We start from the raw sequence: 26,246 nt of genomic DNA, 5'->3' as shown, positions 1-26,246 counted from the left end.
ATCCAGTTCGGATTAACAGTTCCAAAGTTATGCCCAAAATAGAAAATCAATAATAAAACTAGTCACTACTTGTTTGTATCTCACAACCAGAAGCAAGGTGACTGACTATGGTGCATCCAACATTCAATATATGATGAAATAAGTGTGGAAAAAAAGTTTCATATAAAAATTCCAACCACGACTATATTAACCAACACACACCTGAATCAGCCAACAAGCAAATGACTAAACAAGACAGCAAACAACAAACTGTGAATAGAACATGCAGCTTTTGAAACCCAAAAAAAATGGTTATTCTAAGACGCACACTAAACTATACTAAAAACATTTGACAAGAACCGATAATTCCCGGCAGCGGCGCCAAATTTGATCGAGGCCGTACCCAATGCAAATAATATAACAATTAAGAACTATATTACTAGGAAGTGACTCCTAGGTCGTTTCTCAAAGATGATATTTTAAGCAAAAATTCAAACACCTTATACTCAAACATGCAAGGGGGGGGGGGTTTGTTGTTGGATTAGTATGAATAATAAACAAATTCAGAAACAATAAATAACAATGTGATAAAATGGCTAAATCCCCCTGGTTCGTTTGTTCACAACTGAATCATTGGTTTCAAAAGATTAATTTCATATTCCAAACATCATCTTCCTAATTGGCACAATTTCATAACCTAAGCCTTTAACTAAGCAAAATCAACATAAGCATGGAACATTATCAAATCTACACAAAATAAGCGTTTACGCACTATAGAGTAAATCAACTAAACGAAGATAAACTTACAAACCAGTTTTCTAAAAAATAGGATTAAACAACCACATTCAGAAATAGAATAGAGAAATCAATAATATGAAACCGAAAATGAATTAATAGCAAAACCTCGAGAGTTGTGATATATTACCAAAGAAATTTAGTCTAAAAGTTTAGCCTTCCATGGAGTGGAAGAAGCAAACCGAAAATGAAGAAGAAGTATGAAACTCTAGCAGAGAAAAAGAGGGAAAACAAAAATGTGTTTATGTTTCAAAGTGAGGAAAAGTAAAATTGTGTGTGTTTGGAGTGCGAAATCGGAATTTAACCCCTCCAACACACATAACACCGAATTGGGCCTAAACAATGGGCCTAAAGCTAAATTAATATAAAAACAACTCCTAGAATGAAAATACAATCTTCACTTCAACACCTATCCTCAACTTCCATAATGCCCAAAATGTCGTTGATGCCAAATGTGATATGAAAATGATAATAGATTTAATTAGGCCCAATAATCCCAAATTAACTCATTTTAGGAATATTAGTCCAATAAAGTCTAATACACTAAACCATGTGATACAAAGTCAATTAGGCACCAAGAATCATCAATCATGCTAAACTAATGTTATGAATAGTGTGTAATATATCGCTCTTCACTTGTGTTTGGAAGGCTTGGAGCTCAATCAAAGTGGGCCAGTCTTCAGATTTTGCATGACCCAAATGTCACAAATTTGGGCCATTTTTGTGCTATCCAACATATGGCCTTCCTCACATGTCTCAGATTTGCCAATCCCCAAGGCAAAGCTCATCAGTTCCATATATGATGAAGACTCCATTGACATTACTGCAGTCATCTCGAATGCTATTATTGATTGCATCATGAGGGGAGTTATTTTAATGATTCTGCTTTCATTGATCACAAAAATTTGCAAGTATCAACTTTTACCTAGGCCATACAAGGAGGTCACGACATTGGAGACAGAAATCAATTCATCATATATCAACACCTACTGCAAGGAGAAAAGCATCGCACAAGCCCGGGTTAAGTTTAAGAAAATTTTTGGCAACTTGGGCCAAGAGAAAACTACTCATGGGAGGACAATGACTTCCAAGATAGATGCCATCATACAAGAGCAACACATGCAAAATCTATAACAAAAGGTGTGCTATCGAGGGATCGAAGGGATCTACAAAAGCCTACATAACATCTTTGGAAAAAGATCCACTTTCAAAGGAGGATCCTATGAGGAGTTTGTGGCTAAAACTAAGTGGCCCGAGGGAAGATCACAAGATCCAAGTGCGAAGGAGGATGAAGATTGAGAAAGCTCTTTCTGGTTTTCTCTTTTTCCTTACATGCACTTTCAAGTTCATTTCCCTTATTTTATTTTGAATATTTAGTACTACTGCTACTATGTTGCTACTATATTTTAAGTTTATGCTATATTTAATATTATGTTAAGTTTTATGTTTAATTAAATTTGTGTTTAAATATTATGTTATTCTTTAGAAAATTTCATATGCATCAAACATCTCCTTTAAAAAAAACCAATTTTTCTATTGGCCTGAGGACAAACCATCATTTAAAGAGGGGGAACATGGTTTAATTCATATAAATATTTTTTAAAGAAAGTTAATAGTATATGTAAGATTGTATAGTTATTAAAAAAGTAATTTGATTGTCCTTACACCTCATTTTTTTTTTCAAAAATCGAATTCAAAATGGCTAAATGAAAAAAAAATTGTCGCATGATTACATAATTTAAAATGCAAAGCATATCTTGACTTAAGCTTTTATTGTGGAAAATGAGATATATGCTAAACTTTTTGTGAAAACATCACATAATGTCATAACTTGAATTTTTTTTGCAAATAAAAGTTAAATTTGTGTAACATGATCTTTGCAAACATTTTTTTAAATCAAGAAGTGTAAATCCTAGTCAAGTGAGGGAGTGAGCCAAACACGCGAGGATTAAAAGTTAAATCACCATTCAATTTGTCTAATTAAACTTGTTTGAATCTTTAAATCTCTTAATTGCATAAGATTGATAGGAAGTGATCAAGGCATGTCATTTCTTTAGTTGAACCAAATGGCCAAAAGTCTAACCAAAAATTAGGATTATCCTTTGATAATCCCCTTTGAGCCAAACAAAGTAAAAACAATTTTTTTTTTCAAAATATCCCACGAAACCAAATTTGAAAACAAATGTTCTAAAGAGAGCATTAAAATTTTAAAGGAAGTTTGAAAGAATTAAGTTGGAGGGAAAATTGGTGGACTTGGCTTACTAAAAAGAAAAGGAAAAGAAATTTTCAATCTCTTTACAAAAACAACAAAAAAGTTGTAAAAGAAAGTGAAAAACAAAAAAGAGATTGAGAAATACAAAGAAAAGCCAAAATGAAGCCAAAGTTTCAAAAGCTAAGAGGTTGGAAAAAGAGAATTATGGAAAAAGTAGAGTAAAATGCTTCATCGAGAAAAACTTTAAGAAAAAAAAGCTCTCTTTTGATTTTAACTTAACTTAATTACCTAGAAAACCATGATTGTCCAAACCAAGCCTCATGACAACCGAAATCAAGACCTTAGTGATCCTTAATTGATTATGCAATTTAAGAGAATAAGTGAGACAAAGAACAAGTTCAAATATTACTACAATCAAATGGTTGAAAAATTGAGTGAAACACTTACCCCTTTAAAGTTCCAATTTTGAGCTTGTGTGCAAAAATACTTTTTGATTGAAAAATATTTGCTTAGGTAAATTGTTGCACATTTTTTATGAACAGAAGCATAAAATTCATGTTTGAAGCATTATGTGTTAAAAATTCACAAATCATGAAAAATCTCATTGAAAATAAATTTTTGATCATGCTTAAGCAAATTTGAAATCATGTAAATCATATCTTAAAAAATTAGCCAAGTCTTGAATTCAGATAAGCTTTACCTTTTGTTTGAGGAGAAACAAAGTCTTAAGTTAGGGGGATTTGATAAGTGCCAAAAATACCTAATTTTCACACACTTTTCATGGCACTTATCCTTGGATAAATTGAGAAAACCAACTTAATTCAACACTTTTTGGATAAAATATCACAATCTTGTATATATGCTTTGTGTATTTCTTTGTATTATATTTTTGTAGGATTTTTTATGAAAAAGAGAAGAATTAATCAAATATAAATAAAATGCTTAAAAGAGGCCAAAATGATTCACACATGACATGCTTAAGCTTGACATGGCAAGCTATGTGCTTAGCCTTAGGCATGACTCAACAAGACTTGACCTATGTGGGAAAATATGGAGTCAACTTGAAACTTCTCACTAAGCAGCTTTGCTTGGACCAAGCCCACGCCTAGCTGACCTGGACACTAACTTAGTACGGTCAGAACACAAGCCTGACACATGCCAACCTGCTCAAGCAGACAGCTTAGGAGAGCACGTGGACCGCCCAGCTTAGAACCACAAACCTGACCAGATCAGGAAGCACCAGGCGACATCACCATCAGCATGGTCAAAGTTGCTCAAGCAGGCAGCTGACCAGTGCCACATAAGCGCCTGGCGGGGTGCACCCAACAACTTGGCCAAGTTAACTTAGCCACCAAGCAACCTTGATGTCATGCATGACCTCACTCCAAGAAGCCTCCATAGGCTTTTCAGAGGTAGTTCACAATAGCTGGGCCAGTAGCTCACAACTAGCTTGGGTGAGTTAGCCTCAAGCAGGTGACTAAGCTGTTTGGCCATGACCAAACCCATGTTGAAGGGTTTGGTCAGCAACTTGGTGGTGGAAGAGAGCATATTGACGGTGGGCAGAAACTCCTATAAATAGGAGGGCACCTAAAAGGCAAAAGACATTCATTCTCATTCATAAATTCACAATTTCTTATTCGCTCCTGCATTCATACCCTTGAACCGAAGCCTTATCTTCTTCTTCTTGTAACTTTCTAGGAGAATTTCCACTCCAAAGTAGTTTAGGTAAGTGTAGTTTGTAGTTTTTCTTTCTTAATTCAAGAGGAAAAAGGAGATGGAAAATGAGATGCAAAAACCATAATTTTGTAATCTCATTTAGGACCAAAAGCATATCATCCATGGATAGATGGCTCATGCTCCTACAAATTGACTTGGATTATGGCGTAATTTCTTTCCTTTAATTTATCATATTTGAAATCAATAAATTCAAGTTATAACTTTTTGGTTAAGTTTTGATTCTTTATGAAGTTCTTAATGCAGTTTTAGCTTGATCACCTAAAGCTTGATTTAAAGATCCAAAAATGCTTCTTCTTAAAGTATTGACAACTGAACTAAAAAGTATAACCTACACCTTAGTTCACTTGCCACATCAAGCATCTATTTTAAGCAACTTATGTTCAAGGCTAAATAAAGTTAATGGAGCCTGAAGTAGGGTGTGACAACCTACTCCTACGAGTGGCACTTAACTATTATTTAGTGTATTACATAAGGTTTGAAAATCATCTTATCATTCTAGGACACTAGATGAAGGATTTAAAAATGATGTGTGGAATTAACCGAAAATATAACACATAACTTGTAATGTTTTCAAAATAAATTAAGTAGAAAAATAATTCCATATTTCCAACCAATTTTCTCCTCAATAATTTGTTCATAATAAGTTGTTTATGTAATTTAGTTGTCAATATTTCATAAACAAAATCAACCAAAAATATGTTTAAACATTATGAGTAATATAACATGTTTATAATAATATTCTATTAGGCAATTCCCTGTGGTTCAATATAACCCTATACTATACTACAATTGAATCTTGAAAGAGATGCAAATGTAAAATAAGTGTTAACTTATAAATTTTATTTGTTGACAAAGAAAGAAACCTTGAATCAAAGTGAAATTTAATTAATAAGTTGTATCTTTGTGAAAAGGAAAAATACATAGTTATAATGAGTGATCTAACTACTAACTTTTACTTTTAGTCATTTACATTTCCGCAACTAACATTTATTTTCTGTCATTTAAATTCTGCAACTAACTATTTATTGTATCTTTATGAAGGCCTTGATATCATAAAGGAAGATTCAAAGGATAATATATCTTGTGTTTTCTGCATCAAAGAAGCAAAAATTGCATTGGGAGTATAACTCTACCATTTGGTTAATAGACCTTAATTAGCTATAGTTTTTTTTTTTCATTGGGTGACTTTGAAATGCATATTCTAACAACAAACAACACTAATTGTATATTAAGTTATAATCATATCTATGATTGCAATTTCAAAGTATAAATAAATATCTTAAGAGCATAAGAATATAGTGATTTAAAAGTGTTTCTTAAAATCACTTTTTTAAAAGTGATTTTAATAATATTTTATTGAAATAGTGGTTTTTACAAGAATGTTTTTCTTTAGACGTATTTTCATTTCCAATTAAAAATAATCAAATGGATTGGATATCCATCAATCCAATACATTAAAATGGATTCTTGGATGGATTAGAATCTCAATCCATCCATTAAGTTTGGATATGGATGAATTGTATAATTTAAAATATGATTTAAACGGATTGGTAGATAACTTTTCATCATTCCATTAGGATAGGTTCAATACAACCTACGTGTTAAAAACATCATCACGTCGGTCCTTTCATATGATGAATTCTTTCAGGTTTCTCCGTGTCAAAGTGGCAGGGAAATGTGGGATACATTACAAGTGACTCACGAAGGCACTAACGAAGTCAAGCGTGCCAGGATAAATGCCCTAACACATGAGTACGAGTTGTTTCGTATGTTGCCGAGTGAATCTATCAGTGACATACAAAAGTGATTCACGCATATAGTAAACCATTTAGTTGCTCCAGATAAATGTTCTACCAAAGGAGAACTAACTAATCAAGTTTTGCGCTGTCTTACAGAAGATGGCCACCTAAAGTTACAACTATCATGGAATCCAAGGATCTTGACTCCATGCCTTTGGCAACATTATTTGGAAAGCTTCAAGAGCATGAGATAGAACTTGGGCGCTTGACGATGCATGAGGAATCAAATTTCAAAAAGAAAGACATATCTCTTAAATCAATAACGTCTTAACCTACTGAAGAGAAAGAAGTTGATGAGTCTGATTCAGATATTGATGACGAAATGTTGAGCCTTCTCATACGAAAATTTGGGAAATTCTTAAAGAAAGGAGGCTTTAAACGTTTTCAGAAGAAAGAAGCGTGTGAGTTAACTAGAAAAGGAAAAGGGAACAAAGAGCGCTTCACTTGCCACGAATGTGGTAAGCCAGGACACATGAGATTTCATTGTCCTACTTACCTCAAGAATGTTGATTCGGAGAAGAGCACTCCTTGGGACTTCAAGTCAAAGAAGGCCTACATTGTCTGGGACATACTAGAGGAGGATAAGACATCAATCACCTCAGATGAAGAGGAGACTGTCAAGCTATGTCTAATGACCAGAACAAATGAAGTTTGTGACTCAAATTCAAAGGAGGTAAATAATGAGGTATACTCTGACACCTCATCTTCTTCTGATGATGATTCACCTCCTTATGAGGACTTACATAATGCTTATGTCGAATTGCATGAAGAATTAAAAAAATTAGATAGGATTAGTTCTGATAGAAAATGAGTAATCGTTCTAAATAAACATAAAATAGTTTTAGCTCAGGAAATTTTTCTTCACTACCGGAAATAAATATTTGATTACAAGCACTCTTCCAATACATCTAGCAAGACACTTCTTTATTGAACCTGTTGAGCCTACACGCTCTGTTTGACCACTCTTAACGCCTACTAGGATACTAACATCGTTCACTAATCTGCCCCCAGCCGAAGTATCACTCGTTCCAAGACTTCCTACTCCATGAAGATAACCAGTTCTCTAACATGATGATACTAAACACACCTGAAGAACTATCCTTTTGTAACTGAACAATAGTCGAGTTATTTGCATACTTAATGTGTTGATTGAAACTCTAAATTCAGCTCTACAACCCTAAACAGAGATCTCCAATGAGCCTTAAATTAAAAGTGAAGTTAATGCAGAGTTTTTCAAATGAATGAAAATTACAACACTATGAAAAAGAAATTCTCTCTATCTCTCTCTCTCTCTCTTTTCTCTTTATAAAAACTATGCAAGAAATCTTTCAAAGATAAGCAAGATGCTTTTGAAAATGCAGCTCTGAGAATCCTGAGTTTTCTTTTTTCCCTCAATGTGTAAAAGTTGAAATCTATGAATTATGCACATTTGTTAAAATTGCAGCTTTTATATGTAACTAATTTGTAACAAATGTTAATCGATTAGCTAGCACGTTATTGATTAACGTGCTTATGAAAACAATTTTTCAGTTATGCCTTAATCGATTATCATCCTACTTAATTGACTAATAAGCCAAAAATCCTGGAAGGTTAGCTATTGTAACTCCTTTTAATCGATTATACAATAACTTAATTGATTGATAGATTTCAACAAAACATAATAGATTAACAATCAAGTTAATTGATTAATATGTATGAAAATGGTTTTTATTAATTGTATGGTAAACATTCTTTATGATGCAAGGATATGCAATACGTGATTTTGAAATAGATGAATCTTTTATGCACAAAAGCCATGTATGCCTAATGCAAATGCATGAGCCTTACATATCATATATATATATATATATATATATATATACTAAGATCGAATACCTCAACCTATATGATTTTCATTTTAGACTGTATGTGAGACTTCTATCTTGGGTTTACCTAACCTAAACTCAATACTAGGCAAGCAGCTTAGGACTCTAAACAAATAAAGCAATCTTAATCTCTATGACGTTGACCATGAGTTTTCGGCATGTTGTTTGTTTGTGATGCCCAAGTCTTCAAACATTCATATAACTCCTTATCTTCATCAAAACTAAGTAGGTTAATCATTGATAAAATCCTTTGATTATTTGCCATTTTAATCTCCCCCTTTATGATGATGACAAACTCCGAAACAAATCTTTTGTTTGATGACTTGATGCTGGATAGAATGTGTTTGCAATGGTTGAGTCAAAATGCTCTGCTCCCCCTCACTTTGTTCTCCCCCTGAAATCATGTAAGAGGTGATGCAAGGGTAGCATTCAAGATTTCATGTGGAAGCTCAATGCAACCTGCAAAACAGCTCAAACAACATTTTCTCCCCCTTCTGGCATGATCAAAAAGCTATGATATTATATGATAGTAATGACGAAAATCAAGGGAAGATTTACACAAACTTTACTGGTCTTAATCGATCAAGTAATCAAGGATAATAAATTAAGCAGTCACCGAAGAATTAAACAGGTGCACAGTTTTTATCAATTAATCGATCATATGCATGAAGTGGATCGATTATTTAGTTATAAAATCATATTATGACAGAAATGAATTGCGAGATATATCTATTCATGTGATTTTGGCAAGTATAACATAGAATGATTAATGGTATATAAGATAAGTCATATAAGGCATAAATAATTAACCATTCAATTGATGTAACACAAAAGCTAGATATAGTCAAAGTTTCACACAATATTTCAAACATAATCAAAGTTAATGACAAGATTACAAGACATTACAAAATAAGTGCTTCAAGTACATAGAAAGTTTAAAACAGAATACAATCAACAACAACAAAACACAATCTCAAAATACACACACCCTAGACTCTATAAAGTCCTACCTAAGCTATTCTTGAGGTGGTGGTGGTTGAGGTGAGTCATGTGTGGCGTGCACAATGAAGACAATGTGTTCAAGGTCTTCGGATAACCTCTGTTGTTGCTGCTGGAACTCAGCTGCCATGGAGTCTCTCAAAGACTAAAAATGACCATCAATACCTGTATTAGGTGTTGTTCCATAGCTTCCAAGTGTACAATCCCAAAGGATGGTTCCTAAGGCTCAACATTTGCCTCGATTTGTGGTTGCTCGGAGCTTTGCTCACTAGGATCTTCAGCAAAATCTTCATTCGGTAAGTCTTCATTCACGTTGGCATTGTGATCCTCTTGATATTTCCAAACATTTCCAAACTTATAAATGCTCATTTTGTGAATAAGATTGTCCCAACAAGATGCTCTCGGGAGTTTGTGGTCATTGTATCCACATTTGATGTGTCGATTTCCTAGTAGTCAATGACATGGGAGATGAAAATCCCATATGCAAGCAGTCATGATGAAGAAGAGGTTATACCATTCATCACTTTCAATATTTTAGAAGGCCAATTTACAACAATGTCTTCCCGTATGGCAAACATCAGGTTGAGATTTTTTATTATAGGTTGAACATGGTTGGTGTTTCTTTGAACTAAAATACACGCAATCAGATAGTGCAAGAGTCGGTTCTCAACAGATAATGACCCAACTTTGGATAATTCTCCTTGTACAAACATGTGAGGTCCTCTTGAACAAGACTTATACATCTCAATAGCATCAAATGAGCCCAATAACTCATTGTCGCAATTTCCTAACATGGATCCATTACTAGATAATCCTCCAACATCCAAAAATAGTTCCTCATCCAAGAGAATCATTTTACCCATAACCATCGATACATAAACGTCATCCTTATACCTAAAATTGCTATAGAATTCCTGAATGAGTAAAAGATATATTTTACCTTTTAAATTCAGAAACTTGTTCGCTCCTTGGGTTTACAAACCATGTAGGAACTTGAATCCTTGTTCGACTAGCCATGTCACATATGCATATCAGATGTATGTTTGATTTCATCCCTGAAACTTGGCTAGACGAGCTATTGGAGTATAAGAGAGTAGTAGGGATCACCGTGATTCCTTATACCTAAAATTGCGATAGAATTCCTGAATGAGCGAAGGATATATTTTACCATTTAATTCTAGAAACTTGTTCGCTCCTTGGGTTTCAAAACCATGATGAAACTTGAATCATTGTCCGACTAGCCATCTCGCATCCACATATCGGATGTATGTTTGTTTTCGTCCCTGAAACTTGGCTAGACGAGCTTCTTGGAGTATATGAGAGTAGTAGGGATCGCCGCGATTCCTTCTTCCACCTTGAGCAGAAAAGGAGCCTTTTTCCATGCCTTTGGAATGTTTAGCAGTGTGCTTCCCTCTCATTGAATGTAGTTCACTCGTGATTTCACTTATGGAGATGATTAATCGATTGAATAATTGATTTTCTAGATTTTGGGATTTAGGGTTCTAAGAGAATGAGAAATTGGGGATTTCAAATTTAATAGAAATTTTGGGGATTGTAGGAAGATGGAAGTATTGTTATTGTTCGGATTTGCTATTGATTAGGTTAAGAACACTCAATTTGAAAAGAGATTTAGAAGGGGGAAAGCAAAGAGGATTTTGGGTTCTAAAATTGAAATGACCCAGAATGACACTTGAAATTGATATACTACTGTCATTAATTGAGTATTTGCAGTGGTTAATCGATTAACTAACTTAAAATTTTCAAACTTTTAGAATTTTGAGCCTAGGTAATCATTTAAGTAACACATTAATCGATTAAACAATTTAAAAATTTCACATCTTCAAAATATTGAGCCTAGGTAATCGATTAAGACGTGCAATAATTGATTAAAAGCAAGATGAATTTTTTTATTCTGGTTACTAGAACTCGAATTAATCGATTAAGATACAAAATAATTGATTATTGACAGAACTAACTCAAATTTCAGTGCAGTTTAGAGATTTCTAGAGCGTGTAGAGATGTTACTTCTAAGATACTAACCTAAAGGTGTATGACACACTGAAGAAGCACAAAAACATTCAGTAAGACAATTTTAGCATAGGAAACATGCATTCATAACATATGTCACGTAATAGCATATATTCAAGATCAAGATTTAGACACTCCATGATACATTTAATAGCATTAAAGTGTGATTCCTTAGGCCATGTTTGATATCTTGTACATATACATACACTAAACATGATATCGAGACTACTAATCAGTTACATTTAGCAACGGATCAATCAAGTTGATATTTTGTTACTTTTATGGCTTTACCTCTTTCATCCTTGTTGAAATTTTTGAATGACCCCATAGTTGTTGTTGCTTCTTTGCATTTGTTCATCTCGTACTCTTGTTTGATGAGCTAATATCCTTCTACTCATTTAATTTAATTCATCCTTGAGTGATAGATCAAGAACTTTTGATCGATCACTTGTCATATGCCTTGAACATCCATTGTTCAAATATCAGTGATTTCCTTGTGTCTGAAGGCATACCTGCAAAGCAATTTACTTGGCTTGTTTGGGTACCCAATTTATATTGGGTCCCTTCTTCTTAGTGAACATGTTATCAAGTCCTTTTTTCACCCATAAATATTTGTCACTTGGAACACCATATTTTCTAATGTAACATGATATAGATGTATGGCCATATGTACCACAATAAAAGCAAGTAGGAATGTTATGATTAGATCTAGTATGCATGTGTGCTACTTGTTTTCTATATGGTTTTCTTCTGTTTTTAGGTTTATAGCCTAGACCTGCATGATTACCTACGTTTCTAGATGCAGCAAGTAAGTTGTCCATATTTTTACTACTATAGGTGAACTTTGCTTGTTTATCTTTTAAATCATAAATTTTAGCATTCAAAACATCACATTCATCACGTGTAGGAGTCTCAATTAACTTAGTAGAGCAAGTACATGAGGCACAATAGTAAATAAGATCTAGAGTCTCATTTTCATATTTTAATTCATTCAATTCTTCTTGCATTTTAACAATTTTATTTTCATGCAACATGATGACTCTTTTCTATCTATATTTACCTTGGCTAGTTTCTTTTGTTCCTCATGCAATTCAACAAAGGCACTATATAACTCACCATATTTAGGAGATTATTCATAATATAAAGAAGTGTCAGAAAAGTGTACCTCACTTGTGTCATCTTGATCACTTATGCTACCAATTTCTTGAGAATTTGCCATTAAGCATAACTTGGCGGTCTCCTCTTCAACGGATGTGCTAGTTGTTGTTTCTTCCCCCGAAACATCCCAAAATATGTAAGCTTTCTTGGATTTAAATTCTCGAGGATTTCTCTTGTCATTTTCAACCTTCTTGAGGTAGCTCGGGCATTAATATCCCATATAGCCCGGTTTGCCACACTCATGGCAAGTTAGGCGATCTTTGGGAGCCTTGCCTTTCCTAGTTGAATCTCTCGCTTCTTTCTTTTGAAAATGCTTGAACCCTCCTTTTTTATTGATAAATTTACCAAACTTTCGAACTAGGAGTGTCAAGGTTTCGTCATCCAGGTCAGAATCATAATCTTTGTCCCCTCTTTCTTCTTGTTCTTGCAACAATATGGCTTTGAGAGAGATCCCTTTTTTCTTTTTGTCTGAATCTTCATTCATGGTTAAGAGCCACAACTCCATTTCATGCTCTTGGAGTTTGCCGAAGAGAGTTTCTAGAGGCATTGAATTTAAGTCTTTTGATTCCATGATTGTCGTTACCTTCGACTGCCATTTCCTATCAAGACAACACAACATGATGTTAGTAAGTTCTCCAATACCAAAACTCTTATCTAAAGAAATTAAATGATTAAAAATATGAGTGAATATTTTCTACATTTCACTTATCGATTCATTTTGAAACATATGAAACAACTCATATTCATGTGTTAAGACATTCAATCTTGTGCGCTTAACTTCACTCGAGCCTTCGTGAGTTAATTGTAAAGTATTTCACATTTCATTTGCATGTTGGCACTATGATACCCTAAAGAATTCATCGTATGAAAAGACATAAGTTATTATGATCTTTGCCTTCAGGTTGTTCTAGACTTTATATTTCTTGTCATCAGTCCACAAACCTTTCTTTGGCATCACCATCAACCAAGTGTAGTGGAGTAAAAGGCCCATTGACAATGGATTCCCAAATTTCCATGTCGATTGCCTCAATAAATATTCTCATACACACTTTCCAGTAGGCGTACCTCTCGCCACTAAATATCGGAGGACAGTTGATGGATGCGCCATCATCGCCGAAAAGGTTAGTGGAACCCATAGTGATAATCCCTAGGATCAACGAATAAAGCGGTCAAGCTAGCACCTTTGTACTAGCTCCGATACCACTTGTTGGGTACCAGTAAGGTAAAACACACCTAGAGGGGGGTGAATAGGTGTAATGGGTCATTAATCCCGCTTTCCTAATTTATACGCAGAATATGAAACTGCTGCAGTTAATCGATTAATAATAGGGTTAATTGATTATTGATAGTTGTCTTAATCGATTATGGTTAGAGTTAATCGATTATGCTGATTCTTGATTCTTTGAAAAACATATTTTTCTTGCTATGAAAATAGTGATGATTACTGATCTTTACTATCCTAAATTGATTCTTGATTATACAGATATTATTACCAATTAACACAGATCAGATAATGCAATTGAAACAGAAAGCATGTAAAGACATAATCGTAAAAGAGATAGGGAAATAGAAAGGTGCTCAAGGATTTTTATCCTAGTTCATTTGCGAGTCCACTTGCAAACTACATCCAGACCTCCCCTTCTAATCTCGGGATATATTTCTTCACTATCGAAAATAATTGTTTGATTACAAGCACTCTTCCAATACACCTATATGATTCATGATCTAGTATAATATGTTGTATATGTATGTGTGTTTGCGTAAAATTGCTTGATATATGTTAGAAATCGTTGCATGCTTCTAAAACTCAAAAACCTTCTTGATTCTATATTTCTGATGATTGTTAATCAATTAACCATGAGTCTTAATCGATTAGAATGATTTCCAGTAGCTAACACTTAAATTTTTACAAAATTTAATCGATTAATGTCTCATCTCAATCGATTACATGGGCTCATTTTTCTTAAAATCTGGAATTTTAACTATGATTAATCGATTAAGAAGAATAAACCTCACCCTCTCTATCCCCTTTTCTCTCAAAATCTCATAGGCAACTTCATAATCTGAATTCTTAGCCTAAAAGAAGAATAAACCTCACCCACTACCCACATTGTACTTCATTTCATCCCATTGGTCTTAATTTTGTCAAGAAAACCCATTTTCCCAATTCCAAACCCTAAGGTTAGGTTCCCCCAAAAAAATCCTTCTTCAACTCTCAATAATCTTGGTTTCTGCAATCAAATGGAAAGAGGACATTCAAAAAGGATTAAGACAATTGCTCAATGCCTACGAAGGGCTCCTATTCCTACACCATCAAATCCGAATGTGAGGCAGGATCGTGGAGACCCTTACTACTCTCTCATATTGCAAGAGACTCAATTGTCAAAGTTTCAGGGCAGGAAACCAACTTACATCAAGTATGTCGATTTAAGATGGATGACGGAACAAAATTTTGAATTTCTGAAAGGTATGCAAGCTCAAGGAGCTATCACCTTTCTGGAATTGAAGAGAAATATTTACCCTGCTTTGGTTAGAGAATTTTATGCCAACTTTAGATATAAGGATGAGAAATAGTGGTCTATGGTTTCCGGAAATTTGTTTTAGCTGAGTGAGGATATTTTCATGAATGTGGGAGGTTTGTCCACCAATGGTGCTAGCATTGGTAATTGTGATTGGGTCAAGAATTCATTCAATGTTGCTGAGGTTTATAAGTCATGTTTGAGAGGTCCCCATCTGTATATCCAAAGAGAATTCACAAAATCTGGGTCATTATATGTGGAAAATAGACAATTGCACTATCTAATAGCGTACATCTTAGTTCAGAGAAACACAAATCATGCACAACCTATTGTGAATGATTTAAGGTTTATGTATGTTGTTAAGGAAAATGTTATGATTAATTGGCCCGGATGAGATTCTTAAGGTCATGTATAGTGTGTCAACATCAAAATCCAAGATGCTTCCCTATAGTATATTCATTTCGAGGATCATCGATTATATGCATATTGATGTGTCTGATACCATCATCATGGAGTCTTCTGATAAAGAACACCTAGTTGGTGAAAGTTTGATCCACAAGATGGGTATCTACAAATACGGGAATACTTGGTAATACCAAGAGGATTACACTACTGTGGATCTAGACTTATCTGAAGATGATGATCAGGCAGGAACGGATCAGCATAATGCAGGAACTCATGGGGAGTCGGCTGGAAACTTACCGCAGGTACCACCCTTTGGATTAACTCAGTTGGTTGAAATGGAGTAAAGGCTGAATAATAGAATGGATCTACATTTTTAGTCCTTGAAGGATACTTACCATACAGACTTGGATCAATTTGAGGAACGTCAGGTCGCCTACATTGATAACCACTACCAGTCTATAAGGAGCTTTGTTCAAAACATGTTGAAGCACAGAATGATAGGTTTTGTGCAGAATTTGAGAAGTTCGGAGTCCTCATCCAAGGAGATAGTAGTTTGACAGTTCCTGATGACAAAGACCTTCCTCCACATCCTTAGATTAGAAAACCTTAGATCCTAGGTTACCTTTGGTTTAGTTCTTCTATTGGCTAATTTCAAGTGTTTTGTTGCTTTGTACTCTTGAGACATATTTCTCTTTGCTTTTATTGGGATGTAATTGTTTCCATCTACTTTTGCTGAACATTTATCACTTGGTATACATGAGATTGAACCTTAATTGTTTATGGTTTTGTATTATATAGCTTATATCATATGCGTATCTATGACATATATAGTATGAATTTATGTTTAACAGTACTTGACCATGATTGGTTATCTGCATCTATTTTGTTTGATTGAGTCTACTATATACATATTATGATATTAATGCTTGATCATTCTATGCTTAATTGGTCATTGTATAACCTTTCATGCCATTAAACTTGTTCATTTACTATATTATGTTACTTTAATTGATTAACCTATACTCTTAATCGATTAAATGTGTGTAAACATGTGCACTTGTTCAAGCTTCCTTCAACTGGTTAATTAATTGAACTCCCAAATTTAATTGATTGATTACAATTTTGATTTCATTATATAACTCTTCTTACTTTTGATGAGATTGATTCGTTTATCTTTTTGATAATGTCAAAAGGGGAAGAAAGGTTGCTTTGTTGTTTGATGTGAATTTGCAGGTTGTAAATAATATTCAACTTTTGTTATCCATCTATGCGCTTTAACTTTGAAATTAACAGCCATGCGTTCTATAACCATCACCAAGCTATGGATCAAAACAAGATTTGGTGTGGAGTTTGTCATCATCAAAAGGGGGAGATTGATAGTGCAAAGTGTCAAAGTGATTGCACTATTAGATTGCCTATGTTTTGATGAAGACAAGTATTTATTGAAAGCTTGAAGATGACTCAACAAATCAACATGCCATGGGCTCAAGGGTTTCATGTCTAGACTATGTTCCCTACAAGAGTCATTTTTAGAGTCTTAGATGTGTGTCTTAGATATTGAGTCTAGGTTAGGTAAACCTACATGCAATTCTCACAAGCCTTAAAATAATCAATTCATTTACATGAGACATGCCATCTAGATTATTATATGTTCATGCATTAATCATACATGTTATTTGTGCATCTTATGCATAATATATTGGTAAAACATGTATAGTTGATAAACATAACATATAGATAGTTTACCATTTAATCATTTAGCTAAAAAATATGTCACTTAATCGATTAAGGGAAGTGTTAATCAATTAACGTGAATTCAGTTTTAAAAGAAAAATGAAAACCTGAAAACCGTTATTCTCAATAGCCTGTTAATCGATTAAAAGGGCACTTAATCGATTAACTGAGTCTTAGAAAGGTTTTCTATATAAACTGTGTTTTTAGGTCTTGCACCATACATCATATCATTCATTTTTAGAATTGCTAGTTGCATATTTTTCGTGCTCATTTGTGTCTTTTAGGCATAGTGAAATGCATTGTGATATAGTGAGAGATAGTATCATACTTAGCGTTTAATTGTCATCCAATTGCATATGATTAATGTGTTAACCTTTGCTATCTTTTCTTGCATGATTCTTGCATTTCTTTAGAAGAATTCTAGGATAGAAATTCTTTATTTCTGCACATCAATTAACTCATGCATATTCATGTTTACTTGTGAGTCTTGTATAGGGTTTTTAGCTGAGTTTCAATTGTGATATTTTGAGCTACATTGTGCTTAATAATACTCTATTTTTGTATTATTTTTCTATTATAATAAGGGAAGTCGTCTCTTGGTGTCTTACCACCTAAGAAACTCAGTGAGTCTTCACCAAGACTTAGAGGTCTTGAGTTTAGAACATTTTCTTGGCTGAGGCTAGATCATAAGAAAGGTTTTCTTAGGCGATGAGGTGAGTCAAACCAAGAAAGTGGATTCTTGGATTCAAGAAGGGAGCATCTAAGTTTCTGTATTAGAAGTGTGCATGTAACAATACATTCACTAAAATATTAGTGAAGAAAATTTCTCGGGATCAGAAGGGGAGGCCTGAATGTAGTTTGCAAGTGGACCCACAAACGAACTAGGATAAAATTCCTTGTTGCAGGCCTTTTCTATCCTTAATCTCTTTACGTTTCAAGTTGTAATATTGCCTAATTTTAGCAATAATTTTGATATTGTAACTTTTCTATATTGAGTTTAATTATGTTCAAGTATATTTGCTTTATCTGTATCTAATTATCGGTGAGTGGTTGTGTAATAAGCCATTCCGCAACTTGTTGTTTTCTGTGAGTTAATCGATTAAGACAGAGTGTTAATCGATTAACTGAGGCTTTTTCCAAAATAGGGCTTCGATGCAAAAGGCGGTAATTGGTAATCGCGATCCCTATTCAACCCCCTCCTCCTTCTAGGTGTGTTCTATCCACTGATACCTTACAATGTTATAGTTCCAAAATTTTCAAATCATTCGCAAATTAGCGATATGGAACTACAGTTGATGTATGCTCTTAAGCATAACATTCCGATTAACTGGACTTTAATGATAATGAGACAAATGTGGACTTTAAGAGATATTCAAAGCCCCTTACCTTATGTTATCATCATAATTACCATACTTGAGCATTTTGGTGTTTCTACTACTAGGGAGTCCAAGATCGCACTAGATACTCGGGAAATTAAGATTGATGTTGATGTAATCCACAAGATGAGATTCTTTCAAGACCTCGTAGATATGATCTACAAGCATCGAAGTGATTAACATATTGTTCCTACGGAAAATCCCTATGTTGATCCCCCTACACCGCAACCCTCTACTTTCCCTACTGAGTCATCTTCATCTGCTACAATGCCTACCAATTAGATGATCATGGATGAGTTATTCTCACTTTGTGGCTACATCACCACAAAGATGGATGTTCTTGATACTAAGAATCAACAAGTCCAAGTAGAAAATGGACGATTATCAAAGCGATTGGACTACATGGATTTGGATGAAGATAGTGATGAGCCGGAATATTAGAGTAGTTATTGTCTAGGATTTTCTTAGATGTTCCTTGGATGTGTTGTTTATGAACTTTTTGAATTGTGTTTGTAATCTTTAACTTTCAATAATTTTTTGCTATTTATGAACCTCTTGTTATTTCAATGATTATGATGTTATGTTGCTTCACATGTTTATATCATCTTATAGCATTAACATTATGTGGTTCATATTGCTTATATTAACCTTGGCTTAGAAATAAGTCAATATTTGTACCCTTTTTTGCTATATATAAGTATATATTATGCTAGAAACTAGGCTTTTCTTTCTAACATCACAAAAAGAAGAAACCACTAACATCACAAAAAGAAGAAAAAGAAAGAAGACTTTGAAGACCCACAAGATCAAGCTTCAAGACATAATAGAGTTTAAGTCTTCAATAAGTACTTTTGTCCTTATGCTCTAATTATGTTTCGTAGCAATGCTCAATAAGTGAAAAAACTATTTTGAGAGTCAGTGGAAAACTCTTATACAAAATAAAACAAATTTGAAAATGCTAAGTAACGGATTACTTGATCTGAGTAACAGGTTACTAGACCTAGGTAATAGCTTACTTGGACTGTGTGATAGTTAGTAACTGATTACTTGGATTGTGTGATAGGTTATCTACTGGATAATAGATTACCCAGCAAAATTAACAAACGGTCATCGATTACTAAAAGCAGCAACCGAATACTCAATGAAAAAAATGTTTGCGTAATCGATCACATGCTTCAGCAACCGATTACATAGAGTTGTTAAACCAGATTTTCAAATCCAAACTCAACAACTTTCATCAAAACTAAATGGGTTTCATTTCAATCGTTTCCTACCTTTGTGTAAGGGTATATTGACTGGTTGGAAGCCTATTGAAGGGCCTTGGAACACCCATTTCGTGACATAATCATAACACACATTTCACACAATTTTCATATACAATTCTCTACACTCTTCATGCAACTTTGTTCCTAAGTTTCAAAAATTGTATGAAGTTGCATTATGTGTTTGTTCTAAAGTTTTCCAAACATAAACATTTTTTGACCCTTGCCCTGTAAAGTTTTCTTCAAACCTTGTTTTAAAGATTTTCATCATAAGGGTGTGGTGAGAAGGGGAAGAGTGAACTTGGAAATGTTGTATTTTAAGGGTGTGAGAAATTAGTGAGTGAGTGATGTACAAGGAGTCTGTGGGAGAGAAATTGTAATTGCTACTCATAACATCAAGCAAATAAATCTCTTGTACTGTAAGAGTACTTGATGTAGCCTTTGGTGGACAAGAAGATAAATTGGTATAAAACACTAGTGTACTTTCTCTCTTCTCTTTACTCTCTTACTTTTACTTTTCTAACTTGGCATTTTTATGCATCATTTTCCGCTGCAACATAATCTAATTTTATAGCAGAAAAATTAGCCATAAAAACCAGTCAACTAATTCACCTTTAAGATGGTGCTATATACAAGAGGATGTATATGTCCAAAAAAATCCTGGTCTTTGGGATTATAAACACCTCTCTCGTGTATATAAACTAAAGAAAGTACTTTATGGTTTAAACAAGCTCTTAGAGCCTGATATGATAGGTTATATAATTATTTATGTCAAAAAGGGTAAGGTCGACACTACACTATTTATAAAAGAATTGAACAACATACTTTACTTGTGAAAATTTATATCGATGATATCATTTTTAGTTCTACTAATAAGTCTCTGTATGGTGAATTCACAAATATGATGCAAGGAGAGTTTGAGATGTCTATGATGGAAAAGTTAAATTGCTTTTTTGGACTTCAAACTAATCAAACCATGGATGGCATATTTCTGAGTCAATCCAAATATTGCAAAGATATATTGGAAATATTTGACTTGGTTGAGTGCAAATCAATTGTCACTCCTATGGGTTCAAATACAAATGTCGATACTAATGAGGCTGGAAAACCTATAGATATTAACAAATATCGAAGTATAAGTGGATATCTACTTTACCTTTCTACAAGTAGACCTGATACAATATTTATTGTTTGTTTATATGCTAGATATCAATCGAAATCTAAGGATTTATCAAGGACTTCACAATCTGGTCAACAAAGAGCACAAGAGAGAAACTTATTGGATTTTACAAGGCTTTTGTCAAATGACCAACAAGAGTGAACCTTCATGGACTATTTCTTGGGGAAACAACTCATCTCACCTAAGTATTGTATCATTACTTCATTTGAACTTGCTCATTTCCAATTTCTTGAAATCATTAAGCATCATAATCTTAGAGGTTTTTGTGTTGATAAAAATGCTTATCACCCAACTTATGCGGGTATTTTTCTGCAATCCTTCAGTTAAGAACAATCAACAATTCCTCTATTAAATGGGGAGGAAATTGTTTTTGATCTTACTACATTTGACAATGTTTGCTCCAAAATAAGCGAAATCTGGCTTTGGGTTACCCTGTCCATGGGTTGAGTTTGATCAGAAAGCTTTCTACTACTCTATGTGTATATTTCTTGAAGAGGAAAAAATGAGAAAGAACCATCACGTAGTGGCTGAGTCCTCTGAGCATAAAGATATCATGTTTGTAGGAAATCTCATATTAGGTTATTGTTTATTGCATTACTTTATAAGTTATATTATCATTCCAAAGTTTTCCAATCATTCTCAAATTAATGATTTGGAATTATAATTAATGTTTGCTCTCAAAACTTTTGAATCTATGAAGTGGGAATTCATCATCATGGAACACCTACATTATCTTTGGGAGAAGAACGACCCACTACACTAGCTTAGTGACTACCATACTCAATTGGGTTGGAATCTCGAATGTTGGAGAGATAAGAGTGGAAATTAATGCCCGAGACAACAAAATTAACTTAGATGTTGTCCACAAAATAGGTTTCTTCCCAGGTCTAGTTTATCTAAGCTTCAAGCACAAAAATGAGCATGTTGAACCCTCTGAACCTCATGTTGCTCAACCAGAACAACAATAATCTCACATCTGAGATCCTTCATCATCTTCCAATTAAACAATCAATCGCATGATCATGGACGAACATGGTATCCTTCACAAATTCATTTCTACAAGGATGGATGCAAGGAATAAAAAATTTCACGATGATCTCTTGAAGATCTCAAATTGTTTGGATTAAATTGATGATGATTAATAATAGTTGTTTTAGAAATCGTAATAGATTATGTTGTTGTTTCTTGCTTGTTTGTCAATTATGTTTATGACTTATTTTACTTTGGGTGTAACTTTAATGACATTGCTTATAATTTATGTGTATGAACAACTTATATTTTCAATGTCATGCTTGGATGTTTATTTTCTATTATTGACATTAGCATAAATATATGTCTTATATGTCCCTATGCAAATACATTGCTTTGGAGAACATGGTTTTTCCTTCTTTTTGATAATATGAAAATGGGGAGAAAAATTGGTCTTGTTCCTTCTTCATTAAATTCCCGAGAAATAAATTATAGAAATAAGAGGGAGTAAACAAGATAGGGAGAGAAAACAAGTTTTTGAAATCAAGAAAATCAATGTCAAGATATTGGTTTGTCATCATCAGAAAGTGGGAGATTGTGAAGAAGAGCATTTTCCTTTACCTTGGCTGGGTTTTGATGAAGATACCAACATCAAAAATAAGAAGAAAAAGGATTGAAGACTTGATGCATGGAAAGCTACTACACCTTAGTAGATAAGATTTTTTTTATTGCATTCTAGATTAGGTCCAAATCCTTACTAAGTCGATTACTACGCTATATAACAAATGCTTTTAGGAATATAGGAATATTTTATAAAACATTTTCCCTAACGGATCACGCGGATACGGTTGAGCTAGTACGGCGTACTAGCTCTGATACCACTTGTTAGGTATTAGTGGCAGAATACACCTAGAAGGGGGGTTGAATAGGTGTCACGGTTCCCACTTACCGTCATTTGCACCAACGCCCTGTTCTAGAAATTTACCCACTTAATCGATTAAAGTTATGACTTAATCGATTAAGTCGCACAGAAATTGTAGTTGCTAACTGGCTCCATTACACAGCCAATTACAAATTATACAGAATTGATTTAGCATATATATTTGAACACAAATGATCTTTATTTGGTAGTAATGCTATATTCAAAATATCAGCTTCAATAGGCAATTAAAAGATACTAAAAAAAGTAAAAAGATAAGGGAAAGAAATAGTCTGCAACAAGGTTTTTATACTGGTTCGTTTTGCAGTCCACTACAAAACTACATCTAGTCCTCCCCTCTGATGCGAGAGATTTTTCTTCACTAAAATTGAAACCATTGTGCCTTACAAACACACTTCCAATTACAAGACCTGGAACGCTCCTTTCTTGAGTTCCCAGAACCTATACCTTGGTTTGACCTTACCCAATCGCCTAGGAAAACCTTTCCTACGATCCAGCCCTAATCAAGAGTATGCTCTAAACTCAAGACCTCCAAGTCTTGGTGTAGACTCTCTGATCTCTTTGATGGTACAACATCAAGAGAGGACTTCCCTTGTTACACAAACAATACAAAGAACAAAGTAATGTGAAGCACTAAAATAGCTTAAATATAACAAGAAAGAACAAGCTATAAACCAATACAAACCTCACAATTACTATGAATATGTATAAGATGAAAATCATGAAGAACGTGTAATTTTTACCTTTAATAGATCTCTAAACAGTAGTGAAAGATACATGCAAGAACAAGATAGGATGAAGAACATATTTGATAATATGCAATGGATGACATGTTAATCCTAAGCATAATACTATCTCACTCTAATCTCACATGCAATTCCCTCTGCCTATATGACATACATTGAACATGAAAATATGCAACCTCGCAATTCTAATATGAATGTATGAATGTATCAAATCGTATTTGAAATCTGTTAATAAAATAGTTTATAAAACAACCTTTCTCCCCCTTTTGACATTATCAAAAAGATAAACTAAATGAAATTTTGGTCAAAAGTAAGAAGAGATATGAAGTGAACTCAAACTGTAATTAATCAATTAGGATTGGAAATGTAATTAATTAACCAGTTGATGAAAGAATTGAACAAGTGCACAAATTTATCAGCATTTAATTGATTAAAACAACATGTTAATCGGTTAAACTAACAGAATACAGCAATATGACATATTTAATGGCATGGAGGGTTATACATGAATTAATCAAGCATGGGATGATCAAGCCTTTACATTGTAACATTGAAGCAGTAGGCTCAATCAAGCATAATATATACATATAACCAAACATGATCAAGATCCATTAAACATGCAATCATGCTATATTTGACATATATAAGCAAAATGAAACCACAATAGGAACGATTTAAGTTCAAATGGCATGCATATAAAGTCATAAGGTTGCAACAATAGTAGATAGTTAGAGTTACAATCCAGAAAGCTAATAGAAAATATGTCTCAAAATTACAAAGCAGCATAAATCCTAAAAATTAGTCATATTGAATGACTAAACCTAGGGCAATCTAAGATCTATGGCCTTCTAATGTAGGGATGCGGAGGATGATCTTTGTTATCAGGTACAGTCAGACTACTATCACCCTGGATGAGGAATATCAACTTCTCAAACTCTACACAAAATCTCGCATTTTTTGCCTCAACAGTGTTCTGGACAAAGCTCCTCAAAGCATGATAGTGATTATCGATGTAAGCAACCTAATGCTCCTCAAATTGTTCCAAATCAGTATGGTAGGAGTCCTTCAAAGACTGATAGTGTAAATCCATCCTTTTGTTTAGCCTTTGCTTCATGGCATCCAATTGAGCTAATCCAAAGGATGATTCCTGCTGTGCAATTCTAGATGGCTCCCCCTGAGTCTTTGCATTAGGCTGATCTGTACCAGCCTGATCCTCATCATCGGAGAGCTCCAAATTGATTGTAGTAAAATCTTCCTGGTATTGCCAAGTACTTCCATACTTGTAGATACCCATCTTGTGGGTAAGGCTTTCACTAACAAGGTGATCTTTGTCAGAAGTATCTGTGACGATGGTGTTAGATACGTCAATATGCAGATAGTCAATAATTCTCGATATGAAGATACTGTATGGCAGCAATTTGGATTGTGATGTAGAGACATTATACATGACCTTCAGAATCTCTTCAGGCTAATTAACCATTATGTTCTCCTTCACAACATACATAAATTTCATATCATTAACAGTAGGTGGTGTGTGGTTAGTGTTACTCTGAATCAAGATGTACGCAATCAAATAGTGAAGCAATCTATTCTCTACCGATAAAGAACCAGCTTTAGTCAGTTGTCCCTGGACATACAAATGGGGGCCTCTCAAACATGATTTATATACCTCAGCAGCATCGAAATCAGCAAGCCATTCACAATCACCTAGGCTAACACCAGTAGTGGATAATCCACCCACATTCATAAAAATGCTACTATCCATCTCAAACAGATTTCCCGAAATTATAGATCAATATCTATCATCCTTATAACGGAAGTTAGCATAAAATTCCCTAATCAGGGCTGGGTACAGATTACCCGTTAATTCCAAAAACATTACAACATCCTGAGCCTGTATACCTTGCAGAAATTCGACGTTCTGTTCTGCCATCAAGGTAAGATCAACATACCTTATGTAGGTGAGTTTCCTTCCCAAAATTTTGGACAACTGGGTCTCCTGAAGTATGAGTGATTAGTAGGGATCTCCATGGTTGTGCCTAACGTTCGGATTTGAAGATGAAACATTAGGAGGCCTACGAGTGCATTGAGCAGTTGTCTTGAACCTCTTCGAACGTCCTCTTTCCATTGATGATTAAAAACGTGAGTAATGGTGGAGGATGGGGGAGGATAAGGGAGGGAACCTAGAGCTTAGGGTTTTGGAAATGGGAATGGGATTTCTTGGGAAATATAGATGAATTGAAGTGCACAAATGGGGTAAAGGTGAGGTTTAATACTTCTATTAAGCTAAGATTTTGAATTTGCTGCTTGCATTTGAGATTTTCAGAGAAAAGGAGGAAGAGTGGGTTTGAAAAAATGGCAAAAACGTTTCTGATTCTAATATATTTGTTGCCGTTAATCGATTAAGTGTTGCATTTAATCGATTAAGCAGTGTAAAAAATTCTAGGTTTTCAGAAAAATGAGCCCAGGTAATCGATTAACATAAGTCTTAATCGATTAAATTTAATGAAAATTGAAATGTTTGCTATTGGAACTCATTTTAA

The sequence above is a fragment of the Lupinus angustifolius genome, chromosome LG03 (assembly GCF_001865875.1).
Source record: "Lupinus angustifolius cultivar Tanjil chromosome LG03, LupAngTanjil_v1.0, whole genome shotgun sequence".
In the NCBI taxonomy this organism is placed as follows: Eukaryota; Viridiplantae; Streptophyta; class Magnoliopsida; order Fabales; family Fabaceae; genus Lupinus; species Lupinus angustifolius.
The sequence above is the reverse complement of the archived record's forward strand: the minus strand, read 5'-3'. Positions refer to the sequence as shown.